This window comes from Pristiophorus japonicus, unplaced genomic scaffold (genome assembly GCF_044704955.1).
Source record: "Pristiophorus japonicus isolate sPriJap1 unplaced genomic scaffold, sPriJap1.hap1 HAP1_SCAFFOLD_318, whole genome shotgun sequence".
NCBI classification, from domain to species: domain Eukaryota; kingdom Metazoa; phylum Chordata; class Chondrichthyes; family Pristiophoridae; genus Pristiophorus; species Pristiophorus japonicus.
The window spans coordinates 606,513-624,992 of record NW_027252977.1 but is presented as its reverse complement, the minus strand read 5'-3'; the positions used below and the strand labels follow the sequence as shown (position 1 = coordinate 624,992).

The following is an 18,480-nucleotide window of genomic DNA, read 5'->3' as shown; positions in this document are numbered from 1 at the left end:
TCCTGGGGGACTGGGGGGAAATGGTCAGATAGAGTCCCATTGATTCAGATGCACACTGGTCCTGGGGGACTGGAGAGAAAGGTCAGAGAGTCCCATTGACTAAGATACACACTGGTCCTGGGGGACTGGGGGAAAGATCAGAGAGAGTCCCATTGACCCAGATACACACTGGTACTGGGGGACTGGGGGAAAGGTCAAAGAGAGTCCCATTGACTCAGATACACACTGGTCCTGGGCGACTCGGGGGAAAGGTCAGAGAGAGTCCCATTGACCCAGATACACACTGGGACTGGGGTGAAAGGTCAGAGCGAGTCCCATTGACCCCGATACACACTGGTCCTGGGGGACTGGGGAGAAAGATCAGAGAGTCCCATTGACTCAGATACACACTGGTCCTGGGGATGGACTGGGGAGAAAGGTCAGAGGGAGTCCCATTGACTCAGATACACACTGGTCCTGCGGGAGTGGGGGGAAAGGTCAGAGAGAAAGTCCCATTGACTCAGATACACACTGGTCCTGGTGGACTGGGGAAAAAGGTCAGAGAGAGTCCCATTGACTCAGATACACACTGGTCGTGCGGGACTGGGGGGAAAGGTCAGAGAGAAAGTCCCATTGACTCAGATACACACTGGTCGTGGGGAAATTGGGGGAAAGGTCAGAGAGTCCCATTGACTCAGATACACACTGGTCCTTGCGGACTGGGTAGAAAATTAAGAGAGAGTCCCATTGACTCAGATACACACTGGTCATGGGGATGATCTGGAGAGAAATATCAGAGAGAGTCCCATTGACTCAGATACACACTGGTCGTGGGGAACTGGGGGGAAAGGTCAGAGTGTCCCATTGACGCTGATACACACTGGTCCTGGTGGACTGGGGAGAAAGTTCAGAGAGTCCAATTAACTCAGATACACACTGGTCCTGGGGGATTGGGGAGAAAGGTCAGAGAGTCCCATTGACTAAGATACACACTGGTCCTGGGGGACTGGAGAGAAAGGTCAGAGAGAGTCCCATTGACCCAGATACACACTGGGACTGGGGGAAAGATCAGAGAGAGTCCCATTGACTCAGATACACACTGTTCCTGGGGATGGACAGGGGGGAAAGGTGAGAGGGATTTCCATTGACTCAGCGACACATTGGTCCTGGGGGACTGGGGGAAAGATCAGAGAGAGTCCCATTCACTCAGATGCACACTGCTCCTTGGGATGGACTGGGGAGAAAGGTCAGAGAGTCCCATTGACTCAGATGAACAATGGTCCTTGTGGACTGGGGGGAAATGGAAGAGAGAGTCCCATTGACTCACATACACACTGGTCCTGTGGATGGACTGAGGGGAAAGGTCAGAGCGAGTCCCATTGACTGAGATACACACTGGTCCTGGGGGACTGGGTAGAAAGGTCAGAGGGATTTCCATTGACTCAGATACACATTGGTCCTGGGGATGGACTGGGAGGAAAGGTCAGAGAGAGTCCCATTGACTCAGATGAACACTGGTCCTGGGGGACTGGCGAGAAAGGTCAGAGAGAGTCCCATTGACTCAGATACACACTGGTCCTGGGGGACTGGGTGGAAAGGTCAGAGAGAGTCCCATTGACTCAGATGCACACTGGTCCTGGGGATGGATTGGGGAGAAAGGTCAGAGCGAGTCCCATTGACTCAGATACACATTGTTCCTGGAGATGGACTGGGGAGAAAGGTCAGAGCGAGTCCCATTGATTCAGATACACACTGGTGCTGGGGGACTGGGGAGAAATGTCAGAGAGTCCCATTGACTTAGATACACACTAGTCCTGGGGGACTGAGGAGAACGGTCAGAGAGTCCCATTGACTCAGATACACACTGGTCCTGGGGGACTGGGGAGAAAGGTCAAATAGAGTCCCATTGATTCAGATACACACTGCTCCTGGGGGACTGGGAGAAAGGTCCGATCGAGTCCCATTCATTCAGATACACACTGCTCCTGGGGATGGATTGGGGAGAAAGGTCAGAGCGAGTCCCATTGACTCAGATGCACACTGGTCCTGGGGGACTGGGGGGAAAGGTCAGAGAGAGTCCCATTGACCCAGGTACACACTGGTACTGGGGGACTGGGGTGAAAGGTCAGAGCCAGTCCCATTGACCCCGATGCACACTGGTCCTAGGGGACTGGGGGGAAAGGTCAGATCGAGTCCCATTGACTCAGATACACACTGGTCCTGGGGGACTGTGGAGAAAGGTCAAATAGAGTCCCATTGATGCAGATACACACTGGTCCTGGGGGACTGGGGAGAAAGGTCAGAGAGAGTCCCATTGACTCAGATACACACTGGTCCTGGGGATGGACTGGGGAGAAAGGTCAGAGAGTCCCATTGACTCAGATACACACTGGTCCTTGTGGACTGGGGGGAAATGGAAGAGAGAGTCCCATTGACTCAGATACACACTGGTCCTGGGGGACTGGGGGGAAAGTTTCAGAGAGAGTCCGATTGATTCAGATATACACTGGTCCTGGTAATGGACTGAGGAGAAAGGTCAGATCGAGTCCCATTGACTCAGATACACACTGGTCCTGGGGGACTGGGTAGAAAAGTCAGAGAGTCCCATTGACTCAGATACACACTGGTCCTGGGGGACTGGGGAGAAAGGTCAGAGAGTCCCATTGACCCAGATACACACTGGGACTGGGGTGAAAGGTCTGAGCGAGTCCCATTGACCCCGATACACACTGGTCCTGGGGGACTGGGGAGAAAGGTCAGAGGGAGTCCCATTGACTCAGATACACACTGGTCGTGCGGGAGTGGGGGGAAAGGTCAGAGAGAAAGTCCCATTGACTCAGATGCACACTGGTCCTGGTGGACTGGGGAGAAAAGTCAGAGAGAGTCCCATTGACTCAGATACACACTGGTCATGGGGATGGACTGAGGAGAAAGGTCAGAGGGAGTCCCATTGACTCAGCTATACATTGGTCCTGGGGGACTGGGGGGAATGGTCAGATAGAGTCCCATCGATTCAGATACACACTGGTCCTGGGGGACTGGGGGGAAAGGTCAGAGAAGTCCCATTGACTCAGATGCACACTGGTCCTGGGGATGGATTGGGGAGAAAGGTCAGAGAGAGTCGCATTGACTCAGTAACACACTGGTCCTGGGGGACTGGGGTGGAAACGTCAGAGCGAGTCCCATTGACTCAGATACAAACTGGTCCTGGGGGACTGGGGGGAAAGGTCAGAGAAGTCCCATTGACCCAGATACACACTGGTACTGGGGGACTGGGGGAAAGGTCAAAGAGAGTCCCATTGACTCAGATACACACTGGTCCTGGGCGACTCGGGGGAAAGGTCAGAGAGAGTCCCATTGACCCAGATACACACTGGGACTGGGGTGAAAGGTCAGAGCGAGTCCCATTGACCCCGATACACACTGGTCCTGGGGGACTGGGGAGAAAGATCAGAGAGTCCCATTGACTCAGATACACACTGGTCCTGGGGATGGACTAGGGAGAAAGGTCAGAGAGATTCCCATTGACTCAGATACACACTGGTCGTGCGGGAGTGGGGGGAAAGGTCAGAGAGAAAGTCCCATTGACTCAGATACACACTGGTCGTGCGGGAGTGGGGGGAAAGGTCAGAGAGAAAGTCCCATTGACTCAGATGAACAATGGTCCTTGTGGACTGGGGGGAAATGGAAGAGAGAGTCCCATTGACTCAGATACACACTGGTCCTGTGGATGGACTGAGGGGAAAGGTCAGAGCGACTCCCATTGACTGAGATACACACTGGTCCTGGGGGACTGGGTAGAAAGGTCAGAGGGATTACCATTGACTCAGATACACATTGGTCCTGGGGATGGACTGGGAGGAAAGGTCAGAGAGAGTCCTATTGACTTAGATACACACTAGTCCTGGGGGACTGTGGAGAAAGGTCAAATAGAGTCCCATTGATGCAGATACACACTGGTCCTGGGGGACTGGGGAGAAAGGTCAGAGAGAGTCCCATTGACTCAGATACACACTGGTCCTGGGGATGGACTGGGGAGAAAGGTCAGAGAGTCCCATTGACTCAGATGCACACTGGTCCTTGTGGACTGGGGGGAAATGGAAGAGAGAGTCCCATTGACTCAGATACACACTGGTCCTGGGGGACTGGGGGGAAAGTTTCAGAGAGAGTCCGATTGATTCAGATATACACTGGTCCTGGTAATGGACTGAGGAGAAAGGTCAGAGCGAGTCCCATTGACTCAGATACACACTGGTCCTGGGGGACTGGGTAGAAAGGTCAGAGAGTCCCATTGACTCAGATACACACTGGTCCTGGGGGACTGGGGAGAAAGGTCAGAGAGTCCCATTGACTCTGATACACACTGGTCCTGGGGATGGACAGGGGAGAAAGGTCAGAGAGAGTCCCATTGACTCAGATACACACTGGTCCTGCGGGAGTGGGGGGAAAGGTCAGAGAGAGAGTTCCATTGACTCAGATACACACTGGTCCTGGGGATGGACTGGGGAGAAAGGTCAGAGAGAGTCCCATTGACTCAGATGCACACTGGTCCTGGGGGACTGGGTAGAAAGGTCAGAGGGATTTCCATTGACTCAGATACACATTGGTCCTGGGGATGGACTGGGAGGAAAGGTCAGAGCGAGTCCCATTGACTCAGATGAACACTGGTCCTGGGGGACTGGCGAGAAAGGTCAGAGAGAGTCCCATTGACTCAGATACACACCGGTCCTGGGGGACTGGGGGGAAAGGTCAGAGAGAGTCCCATTGACTCAGATACACACTGGTCCTGGGGGACTGGGTGGAAAGGTCAGAGAGAGTCCCATTGACTCAGATGCACACTGGTCCTGGGGTTGGATTGGGGAGAAAGGTCAGAGCGAGTCCCATTCATTCAGATACACACTGCTCCTGGGGATGGATTGGGGAGAAAGGTCAGAGCGAGTCCCATTGACTCAGATGCACACTGGTCCTGGGGGACTGGGGGGAAAGGTCAGAGAGTCCCATTGACCCAGGTACACACTGGTACTGGGGTGAAAGGTCAGAGAGAGTCCCATTGACTGAGATACACACTGGTCCTGCGGGAGTGGGGGGAAAGGTCAGAGAGAGAGTTCCATTGACTCAGATGCACACTGGTCCTGGGGATGGATTGGGGAGAAAGGTCAGAGCGAGTCCCATTGATTCAGATACACACTGTTCCTGGAGATGGACTGGGGAGAAAGGTCAGAGCGAGTCCCATTGATTCAGATACACACTGGTGCTGGGGGACTGGGGAGAAATGTCAGAGAGTCCCATTGACTTAGATACACACTCGTCCTGGGGGACTGAGGAGAACGGTCAGAGAGTCCCATTGACTCAGATACACACTGGTCCTGGGGGACTGGGGAGAAAGGTCAAATAGAGTCCCATTGATTCAGATACACACTGCTCCTGGGGGACTGGGAGAAAGGTCCGATCGAGACCCATTCATTCAGATACACACTGCTCCTGGGGATGGATTGGGGAGAAAGGTCAGAGCGAGTCCCATTGACTCAGATGCACACTGGTCCTGGGGGACTGTGGGGAAAGGTCAGAGAGAGTCCCATTGACCCAGGTACACACTGGTACTGGGGGACTGGGGTGAAAGGTCAGAGCCAGTCCCATTGACCCCGATGCACACTGGTCCTGGGGATGGACTGGGGAGAAAGGTCAGAGAGTCCCATTGACTCAGATACACACTGGTCCTTGTGAACTGGGGGGAAATGGAAGAGCGAGTCCCATTGACTCAGATACACACTGGTCCTGGGGGACTGGGTAGAAAGGTCAGAGAGTCCCATTGACTCAGATACACACTGGTACTGGGGGACTGGGGAAAAAGGTCCGATCGAGTCCCATTCATTCAGATACACACTGCTCCTGGGGAGAAAGGTCAGAGAGTCCCATTGACTCAGATGCACACTGGTCCTGGGGATGGATTGGGGAGGAAGGTCAGAGCGAGTCCCATTGACTCAGATACACACTGGTCCTGCAGATGGACTGGGGAGAAAGGTCAGAGCGAGTCCCATTGACTCAGATACACACTGGTCCTGGGGATGGATTGGGGTGAAAGGTAAGAGCGAGTCCCATTGACTCAGATACACACTGTACCTGGGGGACTGGGGAGAAAGGTCAGAGAGAGTCCCATTGACTCAGAAGCACACTGCTCCTGGGGGACTGGGGAGAAAGGTCAGGTAGTCCCATTGACTCAGATACACACTAGACCTGGCGGACTGAGGAGAAAGGTCAGAGAGTCCCATTGACTCAGATACACACTAGACCTGGTGGACTGAGGGGAAAGGTCAGAGAGTCCCATTGACTCAGATACACACTGGTCCTGGGGATGATCTGGGGAGAAATATCAGAGAGAGTCCCATTGACTCAGATACACACTGGTCGTGGGGAACTGGGGGGAAAGGTCAGACAGTCCCATTGACGCTGATACACACTGGTCCTGGTGGACTGGGGAGAAAGGTCAGAAAGAGTCCCATTGATTCAGATACACACTGGTGGACTGGGGGGAAAGGTCAGACAGTCCCATTGACGCTGATACACACTGGTCCTGGGGGACTGGGGGGAAAGGTCAGAGAAAGTCCCATTGACTCAGATACACACTGGTCGTGGGGAACTTGGGGGAAAGGTCAGAGAGTCCCATTGACTCAGATACACACTGGTCCTGGCGGACTGGGTAGAAAATTAAGAGCGAGTCCCATTGACTCAGATAGCCACTGGTCCTGGGGATGATCTGGGGAGAAAAGTCAGAGAGTCCCATTGACTCAGATACACACTGGTCGTGGGGAATTGGGGGGAAAGGTCAGAGAGAAAGTCCCATTGACTCAGATACACACTGGTCCTGGTGGACTGGGGAGAAAGGTCAGAGAGAGTCCCATTCACTCAGATGCACACTGCTCCTTGGGATGGACTGGGGAGAAAGGTCAGAGAGTCCCATTGACTCAGATGAACAATGGTCCTTGTGGACTGGGGGGAAATGGAAGAGAGAGTCCCATTGACTCAGATACACACTGGTCCTGTGGATGGACTGAGGGGAAAGGTCAGAGCGAGTCCCATTGACTCAGATACACACTAGTCCTGGGGGACTGAGGAGAACGGTCAGAGAGTCCCATTGACTCAGATACACACTGGTCCTGGGGGACTGGGGAGAAAGGTCAAATAGAGTCCCATTGATTCAGATACACACTGCTCCTGGGGGACTGGCGAGAAAGGTCCGATCGAGTCCCATTCATTCAGATACACACTGCTCCTGGGGATGGATTGGGGAGAAAGGTCAGAGAGAGTCCCATTTACCCAGGTACACACTGGTACTGAGGGACTGGGGGGAAAGGTCAGAGAGAGTCCCATTGACTCAGATACACACTGGTCGTGCGGGACTGGGGGGAAAGGTCAGAGAGAAAGTCCCATTGACTCAGATACACACTGGTCCTGGGGATGGACAGGGTAGAAAGGTCAGAGAGAGTCCCATTGACTCAGATACACACTGGTCCTGCGGGAGTGGGGGGAAAGGTCAGAGAGAGAGTCCCATTGACTCAGATACACACTGGTCCTGGGGGACTGAGGAGAAAGGTCAGAGAGAGTCCCATTGACTCAGATACACACTGGTCGTGGGGAACTGGGGGGAAAGGTCAGACAGTCCCATTGACGCTGATACACACTGGTCCTGGTGGACTGGGGAGAAAGGTCAGAAAGAGTCCCATTGATTCAGATACACACTGGTGGACTGGGGGGAAAGGTCAGACAGTTCCATTGACGCTGATACACACTGGTCGTGGGGAACTTGGGGGAAAGGTCAGAGAGTCCCATTGACTCAGATACACACTGGTCCTGGCGGACTGTGTAGAAAATTAAGAGCGAGTCCCATTGACTCAGATCCCCACTGGTCCTGGGGATGATCTGGGGAGAAAAGTCAGAGAGTCCCTTTGACCCAGATACACACTGGTCGTGGGGAATTGGGGGGAAAGGTCAGAGAGTCCCATTGACGCTGATACACACTGGTCCTGGTGGACTAGGGAGAAAGGTCAGAGAGTCCCATTGACTCAGATACACACTGGTCCTGGGGGATTGGGGGGAAAGGTCAGAGAGAAAGTCCCATTGACTCAGATACACGCTGGTCCTGGTGGACTGGGGAGAAAGGTCAGAGAGAGTCCCATTGACTCAGATACACACTGGTCGTGCGGGACTATGGGGGAAAGGTCAGAGAGAAAGTCCCATTGACTCAGACACACACTGGTCCTGGTGGACTGGGGAGAAAGGTCAGAGAGAGTCCCATTCACTCAGATGCACACTGCTCCTTGGGATGGACTGGGGAGAAAGGTCAGAGAGTCCCATTGACTCAGATGAACAATGGTCCTTGTGGACTGGGGGGAAATGGAAGAGAGAGTCCAATTGACTCAGATACACACTGGTCCTGTGGATGGACTGAGGGGAAAGGTCAGAGCGAGTCCCATTGACTCAGATACACACTGGTCCTGGGGGACTGGGTAGAAAGGTCAGAGGGATTTCCATTGACTCAGATACACATTGGTCCTGGGATGGACTGGGAGGAAAGGTCAGAGAGAGTCCCATTGACTCAGATACACACCGGTCCTGGGGGACTGGGGGGAAAGGTCAGAGAGAGTCCCATTGACTCAGATACACACTGGTCCTGGGGGACTGGTTGGAAAGGTCAGAGAGAGTCCCATTGACTCAGATGCACATTGGTCCTGGGGATGAATTGGGGAGAAAGGTCAGAGCGAGTCCCATTGACTCAGATACACACTGTTCCTGGAGATGGACTGGGGAGAAAGGTCAGAGCGAGTCCCATTGATTCAGATACACACTGGTGCTGGGGGACTGGGGAGAAAGGTCAAATAGAGTCCCATTGATTCAGATACACACTGCTCCTGGGGGACTGGGAGAAAGGTCCGATCGAGTCCCATTCATTCAGATACACACTGCTCCTGGGGATGGATTGGGGAGAAAGGTCAGAGCGAGTCCCATTGACTCAGATGCACACTGGTCCTGGGGGACTGGGGAGAAAGGTCAGAGAGAGTCCCATTGACCCAGGTACACACTGGTACTGGGGGACTGGGGTGAAAGTTCAGAGCCAGCCTCATTGACCCCGATGCACACTGGTCCTAGGGGACTGGGGGGAAAGGTCAGATCGAGTCCCATTGACTCAGATACACACTGGTCTTGGGGGACTGTGGAGAAAGGTCAGAGAGAGTCCCATTGACTCAGATACACACTGGTCCTGGGGATGGACTGGGGAGAAAGGTCAGAGAGAGTCCCATTGACTCAGATACACACCGGTCCTGGGGGACTGGGGGGAAAGGTCAGAGCGAGTCCCATTGATTCAGATACACACTGGTGCTGGGGGACTGGGTGGAAAGGTCAGAGAGAGTCCCATTGACTCAGATGCACACTGTTCCTGGGGATGGATTGGGGAGAAAGGTCAGAGAGAGAGTTCCATTGACTCAGATACACACTGGTCCTGGGGATGGACTGGGGAGAAAGGTCAGAGAGAGTCCCATTGACTCAGATACACACTGGTCGTGCGGGACTGGGGGGAAAGGTCAGAGAGAAAGTCCCATTGACTCAGATACACACTGGTCCTGGTGGACTGGGGAGAAAGGTCAGAGAGAGTCCCATTCACTCAGATGCACACTGCTCCTTGGGATGGACTGGGGAGAAAGGTCAGAGAGTCCCATTGACTCAGATGAACAATGGTCCTTGTGGACTGGGGGGAAATGGAAGAGAGAGTCCCATTGACTCAGATACACACTGGTCCTGGGGGACTGGGGAGAAAGGTCAAATAGAGTCCCATTGATTCAGATACACACTGCTCCTGGGGGACTGGGAGAAAGGTCCGATCGAGTCCCATTCATTCAGATACACACTGCTCCTGGGGATGGATTGGGGAGAAAGGTCAGAGCGAGTCCCATTGACTCAGATGCACACTGGTCCTGGGGGACTGGGGGGAAAGGTCAGAGAGAGTCCCATTGACCCAGGTACACACTGGTACTGGGGGACTGGGGTGAAATGTCAGAGCCAGTCCCATTGACCCCGATGCACACTGGTCCTCGGGGACTGGGGGGAAAGGTCAGAGAGAGTCCCATTGAAACATAGAAACATAGAAAATAGGTGCAGGAGTAGGCCATTCGGCCCTTCTAGCCTGCACCGCCATTCAGTGAGTTCATGGCTGAACATTCAACTTCAGTACCCCATTCCTGCTTTCTCGCCAGACCCCTTGATCCTCCTAGTAGTAAGGACCTCATCTAACTCCTTTTTGAATATATTTAGTGAATTGGCCTCAACAACTTTCTGTGGTAGAGAATTCCACAGGTTCACCACTCTCTGGGTGAAGAAGTTCCTCCGCATCTCGGTCCTAAATGGCTTACCCCTTATCCTTAGACTGTGACCTCTGGTTCTGGACTTCCCCAACATTGGGAACATTCTTCCTGCATCTAACCTGTCTAACCCCGTCAGAATTTTAAATGTTTCTATGAGGTCCCCTCTCATTCTTCTGAACTCCAGTGAATACAAGCCCAGTTGATCCAGTCTTTCTTGATAGGTCAGTCCCGCCTTCCCGGGAATCAGTCTGGTGAACCTTCGCTGCACTCCCTCAATAGCAAGAATGTCCTTCCTCAGGTTAGGAGACCAAAACTGTACACAATACTCCAGGTGTGGCCTCACCAATGCCCTGTACAACTGTAGCAACACCTCCCTGCCCCTGTACTCAAATCCCCTTGCTATGAAGGCCAACATGCCATTTGCTTTCTTAACCGCCTGCTGCACCTGCATGCCAACCTTCAATGACTGATGTACCATGACACCCAGGTCTCTTTGCACCTCCCCTTTTCCTAATCTGTCACCATTCAGATAATAGTCTGTCTCTCTGTTTTTACCACCAAAGTGGATAACCTCACATTTATCCACATTATACTTCATCTGCCATGCATTTGCCCACTCACCTAACCTATCCAAGTCGCTCTGCAGCCTCACAGCATCCTCCTCGCAGCTCACACTGCCACCCAACTTAGTGTCATCCGCAAATTTGGAGATACTACATTCAATCCCCTCATCTAAATCATTAATGTACAGTGTAAACAGCTGGGGCCCCAGCACAGAACCTTGCGGTACCCCACTAGTCACTGCCTGCCATTCTGAAAAGTACCCATTTACTCCTACTCTTTGCTTCCTGTCTGACAACCAGTTCTCAATCCATGTCAGTACACTACCCCCAATCCCATGTGCTCTAACTTTGCACATCAATCTCTTGTGTGGGACCTTGTCGAACGCCTTCTGAAAGTCCAAATATACCACATCAACTGGTTCTCCCTTATCCACTCTACTGGAAACATCCTCAAAAAATTCCAGAAGATTTGTCAAGCATGATTTCCCTTTCACAAATCCATGCTGACTTGGACCTATCATGTCACCTCTTTCCAAATGCACTGCTATGACATCCTTAATAATTGATTCCATCATTTTACCCACTACCGATGTCAGGCTGACCGGTCTATAATTCCCTGTTTTCTCTCTCCCTCCTTTTTTAAAAAGTGGGGTTACATTGGCTACCCTCCACTCCATAGGAACTGATCCAGAGTCAATGGAATGTTGGAAAATGACTGTCAACGCATCCACTATTTCCAAGGCCACTTCCTTAAGTACTCTGGGATGCAGTCCATCAGGCCCTGGGGATTTATCGGCCTTCAATACCATCAATTTCCCCAACACAATTTCCCGAATAATAAGGATTTCCCTCAGTTCCTCCTCCTTACTAGACCCCCCGACCCCTTTTATAACCGGAAGGTTGTTCGTGTCCTCCTTCGTGAATACCGAACCAAAGTACTTGTTCAATTGGTCCGCCATTTCTTTGTTCCCCGTTATGACTTCCCCTGATTCTGACTGCAGGGGACCTATGTTTGTCTTTACTAACTTTTTTCTCTTTACATTTCTATAGAAACTTTTACAATCCGTCTTAATGTTCCCTGCAAGCTTCTTCTCATACTCCATTTTCCCTGCCCTAATCAAACCCTTTGTCCTCCTCTGCTGAGTTCTAAATTTCTCCCAGTCCCCAGGTTCGCTGCTATTTCTGGCCAATTTGTATGCCACTTCCTTGGCTTTAATACTATCCCTGATTTCCCTTGATAGCCACGGTTGAGCCACCTTCCCTTTTTTATTTTTATGCCAGACAGGAATGTACAATTGTTGTAGTTCATCCATGCGGTCTCTAAATGTCTGCCATTGCCCATCCACAGTCAACCCCTTAAGTATCATTTGCCAATCCATCCCAGCCAATTCACGCCTCATACCTTCAAAGTTAGCCTTCTTTAAGTTCTGGACCATGGTCTCTGAATTAACTGTTTCATTCTCCATCCCATTGCAGAATTCCACCATATTATGGTCACTCTTCCCCAAGGGGCCTCGCACAACGAGATTGTTAATTAATCCTCTCTCATTACATAACACCCAGTCTAAGATGGCCTCCCCCCTAGTTGGTTCCTCGACATATTGGTCTAAAAAACCATCTCTTATGCACTCCAGAAAATCCTCCTCCACCGTATTGCTTCCAGTTTGGTTAGCCCAATCTATGTGCATATTAAAGTCACCCATTATAACTGCTGCACCTTTATTGCACGCACCCCTAATTTCATGTTTGATGCCCTCCCCAACATCACTACTACTGTTTGGAGGTCTGTACACAACTCCCACTAACGTTTTTTACCCTTTGGTGTTCTGCAGCTCTACCCATATAGATTCCACATCATCCAAGCTAATGTCCTTCCTAACTATTGCCTTAATCTCCTCCTTAACCAGCAATGCTACCCCACCTCCTTTTCCTTTTATTCTATCCTTCCTGAATGTTGAATACCCCTGGATGTTGAGTTCCCAGCCCTGATCATCCTGGAGCCACGTCTCCGTAATCCCAATCACATCATATTTGTTAACATCTATTTGCACAGTTAATTCATCCACCTTATTGCGGATACTCCTTGCATTAAGACACAAAGCCTTTAGGCTTGTTTTTTTAACACCCTCTGTCCTTTTAGAATTTTGCTGTACAATGGCCCTTTTTGTTCTTTGCCTTGGGTTTTTCTGCCCTCCACTTTTCCTCATCTCCTTTCTGTCTTTTGTTTTTGCCTCCTTTTTGTTTCCCTCTATCTCCCTGCATTGGTTCCCATCCCCCTGCCATATTAGTTTAACTCCTCCCCAACACTAGCAAACACTCCCCCGAGGACATTGGTTCCGATTCTGCACAGGTGCAGACCGTCCGGATTGGACTGGTCCCACCTCCCCCAGAACCGGTTCCAATGCCCCAGGAATTTGAATCCCTCCCTGCTGCACCATTGCTCAAGCCACGTATTCATCTGAGCTATCCTGTGATTCCTACTCTGACTAGCACGTGGCACTGGTAGCAATCCCGAGATTACTACTTTTGAGGTCCTACTTTTTAATTTAGCTCCTAGCTCCTTAAATTCATTTCGTAGGAACTCAGATACACACTGGTCCTGGGGATGGACTGGGGAGAAAGGTCAGAGGAAGTCCCATTGATTCAGACATACACTGGTCCTGGGGGACTGGGGGGAAAGGTCAGAGAGAGTCCCATTGATTCAGATACACACTGGTCCTGGGGGACTGGGGAGAAAGGTCAGAGAGTCCCATTCAGTCAGATGAACAATAGTCCTGGGGGACTGGGGAGAAAGGTCAGAGAGAGTCCCATTGACTCAGATACACACTGGTCCTTGTGGACTGGGGGGAAATGGAAGAGAGAGTCCCATTGACTCAGATACACACTGCTCCTGGGGATGGACTGGGGAGAAAGGTCAGAGAGTCCCATTGACTCAGATACACACTGGTCCTGGGGGACTGGGGGGAAAGGTCAGACAGAGAGTTCCATTGACTCAGATACACACTGGTCCTTGGGAGACTGGGGAGAAAGGTCAAATAGAGTCCCATTGACTCAGATACACACTGGTCCTGGGAATGGACTGAGGAGAAAGGTCAGAGAGTCCCATTGACTCAGATGCACACTGGTTCTGGGGGACTGGGGAGAAAGGTGAGAGAGAGTCCCATTGACTCAGATTCACACTGCTCCTGGGGATGGACTGGGGAGAAAGGTCAGAGAGTCCCATTGACTCAGATGCACACTGGTCCTGGGGGACTGGGGAGACAGTTCAGAGAGAGTCCCATTGACTCAGATGCACACTGGTCCTGGGGATGGATTGGGGAGAAAGGTCAGAGCGAGTCCCATTGACTCAGATACACACTGGTCCTGGTGGACTGGGGGGAAAGGTCAGAGAGAGTCCCATTGACCCAGATACACACTGGTACTGGGGGACTGGGGGGATAGGTCAGAGAGAGTCCCATTGATTCAGATACACACTGGTGCTGGTGGACTGGGGAGAAAGGTCAGAGAGTCCCATTGACTTAGATACACACTAGTCCTGGGGGACTGAGGAGAACGGTCAGAGAGTCCCATTGACTCAGATACACACTGGTCCTGGGGGACTGGGGAGAAAGGTCAAATAGAGTCCCATTGATTCAGGTACACACTGGTCCTGGGGGACTGGCGTGAAAGGTCAGAGAGAGTCCCATTGACTCAGCTACACACTGGTCCTGGGGATGGACAGGGGAGAAAGGTCAGAGAGAGTCACATTGACTCAGATACACACTGGTCCTGGGGATGGACTGGGGAGAAAGGTCAGAGAGTCCCATTGACTCAGATACACACTGGTCCTGGGGGACTGGGGGGAAAGGTCAGAGAGAGAGTTCCATCGACTCAGATACACACTGGTCCTGGGGATGGACTGGGGAGAAAGGTCAGAGAGAGTCCCATTGACTCAGATACACACTGGTCGTGTGGGACTGGGGGGAAAGGTCAGAGAGAGAGTCCCATTGACTCGGATACACACTGGTCCTGGGGATGGACTGGGGAGAATGGTCAGAGAGAGTCCCATTGACTCAGATACACACTGGTCCTGGGGGACTTGGGAGAAAGGTCAGAGAGAGTACCATTGACTCAGATACACACTGGTCCTGGGGGACTGGGGGGAAAGGTCAGAGAGAGAGTCCGATTGACTCAGATACGCACTGGTCCTGGGGATGGACTGAGGAGAAAGGTCAGAGGAAGTCCCATTGATTCAGATACACACTGGTCCTGGGGGACTGGGGAGAAAGGTCAGAGAGTCCCATTGACTCAGATACACACTGGTCCTGGGGGACTGGGGGGAAAGGTCAGAGAGAGTCCCATTGACCCAGATACACATTGGTCCTGGGGGACTGGGGAGAAAAGTCAGAGAGTCCCATTGACTCAGATACACACTGGTCCTGGGGGACTGGGGAGAAAGGTCAGAGTGTCCCATTGACTCAGATAAACACTGGTCCTGGGGAGAAAGGTCAGAGAGAGTCCCATTGACTCAGATACACACTGGTCCTGGGGATAGACTGAGGAGAAAGGTCAGAGAGAGTCCCATTGACTCAGATACACACTGGTCCTGTGGATGGACTGGTGAAATTGGTCAGAGAGAGTCCCAATCAACGTTACTTTATCAATATTTATGTAATGTTCTGTCTCGCACAATTAGATCTCGGGTAAATGATGGAGTGATGGAGAAATGTCTACAGCTGGAAGTGAGCAGGGTTTGCAGACTGAGGAACAACAACAAGTGAACTATCTGTTGCTGAAAACCTTATCTCTGCCTTTGCTATCTCTAGACTTGAATATTCCATCATTCTCCTGGCCGGCCTCCCTTCTTGCACCCTCTGTAAACTTGCACTCATCCAAAACCCTGTTGCTCATTTGCTAACTCCTCACAAATTAATGCGAGAGAATAACTTCAACTGCTGTTTGGAAAAATTACTGATCCGAGACTGAATCGCTTGTAAAGCAAAGGACGCTGACAGTTAATGTGCATGAGCGTGTGTCTGCACACACACAAGTGGAGAATTGTGATTGTAAACAGCAGCTAACTCTACCAATTATATATTTATGGTGTTTTGAGATTGTAAGACACCTAAAGATAATGCAACAAATCAATGTTATGTATCCCCTGACTGTGAAGGTACACAATTCATTCTACATTCGTGCTATCAGTGGATCAGTGGGAAATGTCCTCACCCCCCACAGTGCTCATTCATCATCGTTGCAGGCAGTCTGTCAGAATAGAGGACAACTTGCTTCCACTCTAAAAGTGAGTCCTTGGGTGACTGCACAATCCAATACGGGAACCACAGTCTCTGTCACAGGTGGGACAGACAGTGGTTGAGGGAAAGGGTGGGTGGGACTGGTTTGCCGCACACTCCTTCCGCTGCCTGCGCTTGATTTCTACATGCTCTCGGCGATGAGACTCGAGGTGCTCAGTGCCCTCCCGGATGCACTTAGGGCGGTCTTTATCCAGGGACTCCCAGGTGTTGGTGGTGATGTTGCATTTCATCATGGAGGCTTTGAGGGTGTCCTTGAAACATTTCCTCCGTCCACCTTGGGCTCGTTTGTCGTTAAGGAGTTCCGAGTAGGGCGCTTGCTTTGGGAGTCTTGTGTCAGGAGACAATGTGACTGCCCAGTGGAGTTCATTAATCAGGTGCTGACACCATGAGATATGGTCAATATATTCAAATAGAAGCAGCAACCAGTTCACATCTCCCTGAACACACAGACAATATCACTGCCCATCGAGACCAGAGGAATTACACCCAGCTATATGTTGTGTATGTGGATGGATATAATATTCATAAAATGCCATAATTTAATATCCCAACTCAAAAATATTAAACACATATTTGTGAATAAAAATAAAAAACATTAAATGGCGGAGCAGGCTTGAGGGGCCAGATGGCCTACTCCTATTTTTTATGTTCTTATGTCAGACTATGTAAAACTGAGTGAAGGATCATTTAATTCATCGATGATCACCCGCTCCACATATCCCTGCTGAATATTCCCTACCTCGGGAATGATGGTTTGGGCCTGCGTTGTGAGTAAATCTCACCAATGGGCGCTCCCAGTGCGGAGTCTCGGACGACGGGAGCCCGCCTGGAACTGGGCTGTGGAGATCAGTGGGACTCACTGGATTTCATTGGACAACTGTCTGTGTCACACCTGATGTGGAGAGTTGATCGTAACACTCGGGAAATGTTCGATCCCAGAGCTAACCGTTGTTGTGCTGGTGGGGGAGGGGGGACTGGGTACCATGTTTAACAAGGCAATGTCCTCTTTCCCATTTTAATATTTCCCTCTAACCCTCCTATTAATATTATATTTATTACAGAGCATCAGAACCTGGGAACGCCTGTCACCGCCATGGCTGAAGGTCCAAACAGGGGAGAAGATCCAACATCTTCAACAAGAATGAGAATGGACACAGCAAGGTTTACATCACCACTCCCAGAGCAGGTACAGCACGGGTTACATATGGAGTAAAGCTCCCTATACGCTGTCCCATCAAACACTCCCAGAGCAGGTACAGCACGGGTTTATTCAGAGTAAAGCTCCCTCTACACTGTCCCATCAAACACTCCCAGGGCAGGTACAGCACGGGTTAGATACAGATTAAAGCTCCCTCTACACTGTCCCTTCGCACACTCTCGGAGCAGGTACAGCACGGGTCATATACAGATTAAAGCTCTGTCTACAGTATCCCATCAAATACTCTCAGTACAGGAACAGCACGGGTTAGATACACAGTAAAGCACCCCCTACGCTGTCCCATCAAACATTCCGAGGACAGGGACAACATGAGTTAAATGCGGCGTAAAGCTCCCTCTGCACTGTTGCATCAAACAACTCCAGGGCAGGTACTGCACGGGTTAGATATAGGGTAAAGCTCACTCAATGCAGTCAAACCAAACAACCCCAGGGTAGCTGCAGCCTGGGTTAGATATAGAGTTAAGCTTCCTGTACACTGTCCCATCAAACACTCCCAGGGCAGGTACAGCAGGGGTTACATACAGATTAAAGCTCCTCTATGCTGTCCCATCAAAGACTTCCAGGGCAGGTACAGCGCCGTTTGGATACAGAATAAAGCTCCCTCTACACTGTCCCATCATACACTCCCATGGCAGGAACAGCTCGGGTTAGGTACACAGTAAAGCTCCCTCTGCACTGTCCCGTCAAACAGTCTCCAGTCGGGTACAGCACGTGTCAGATACTGACTTAAGCTCACTCTGCACTGTCGCATCAAACAACCCCAGGGCAGGAACAGCCCGGGTTAGACATGGGGTAAAGCTCACTCAATGCTGTCAAACCAAACAACCCCAGGGTAGTTGCAGCCTGGGTTAGATACAGAGTAAAGCTCCTTCTGCACAGTTTCATCAATCACTCCCACGGCTGGTACAGCTCGGGTTAGATAGAGTAAAGCTCCCTCTACACAGTCCAATTCCCGGGACAGGTACAGCAAGGGTTAGATACAGAGTAAAGTTCCCTCTACACTGTCCCATCAAACACCCTCAGGCATGTAAAGCACGAGTTACATGCAGAGTAACGCTCGCTCTATACTG

General features: G+C 51.2%; 1 protein-coding gene across 6 annotated transcripts in view; it reads left to right on the top strand.

The window, feature by feature from the left end:
• LOC139249547 (zinc finger protein 664-like) overlaps positions 1–18,480 on the top strand; it is a 202,033-nt gene that overhangs the window by 167,559 nt on the left and 15,994 nt on the right. For all 6 annotated transcript variants that reach the window (XR_011591200.1, XR_011591199.1, XM_070872487.1 and 3 more), the window contains exon 3: positions 17,253–17,377. The gene's annotated coding sequence lies outside the window, so the exon portion shown is untranslated. The remainder of the gene's footprint in view (positions 1–17,252; positions 17,378–18,480) is intronic.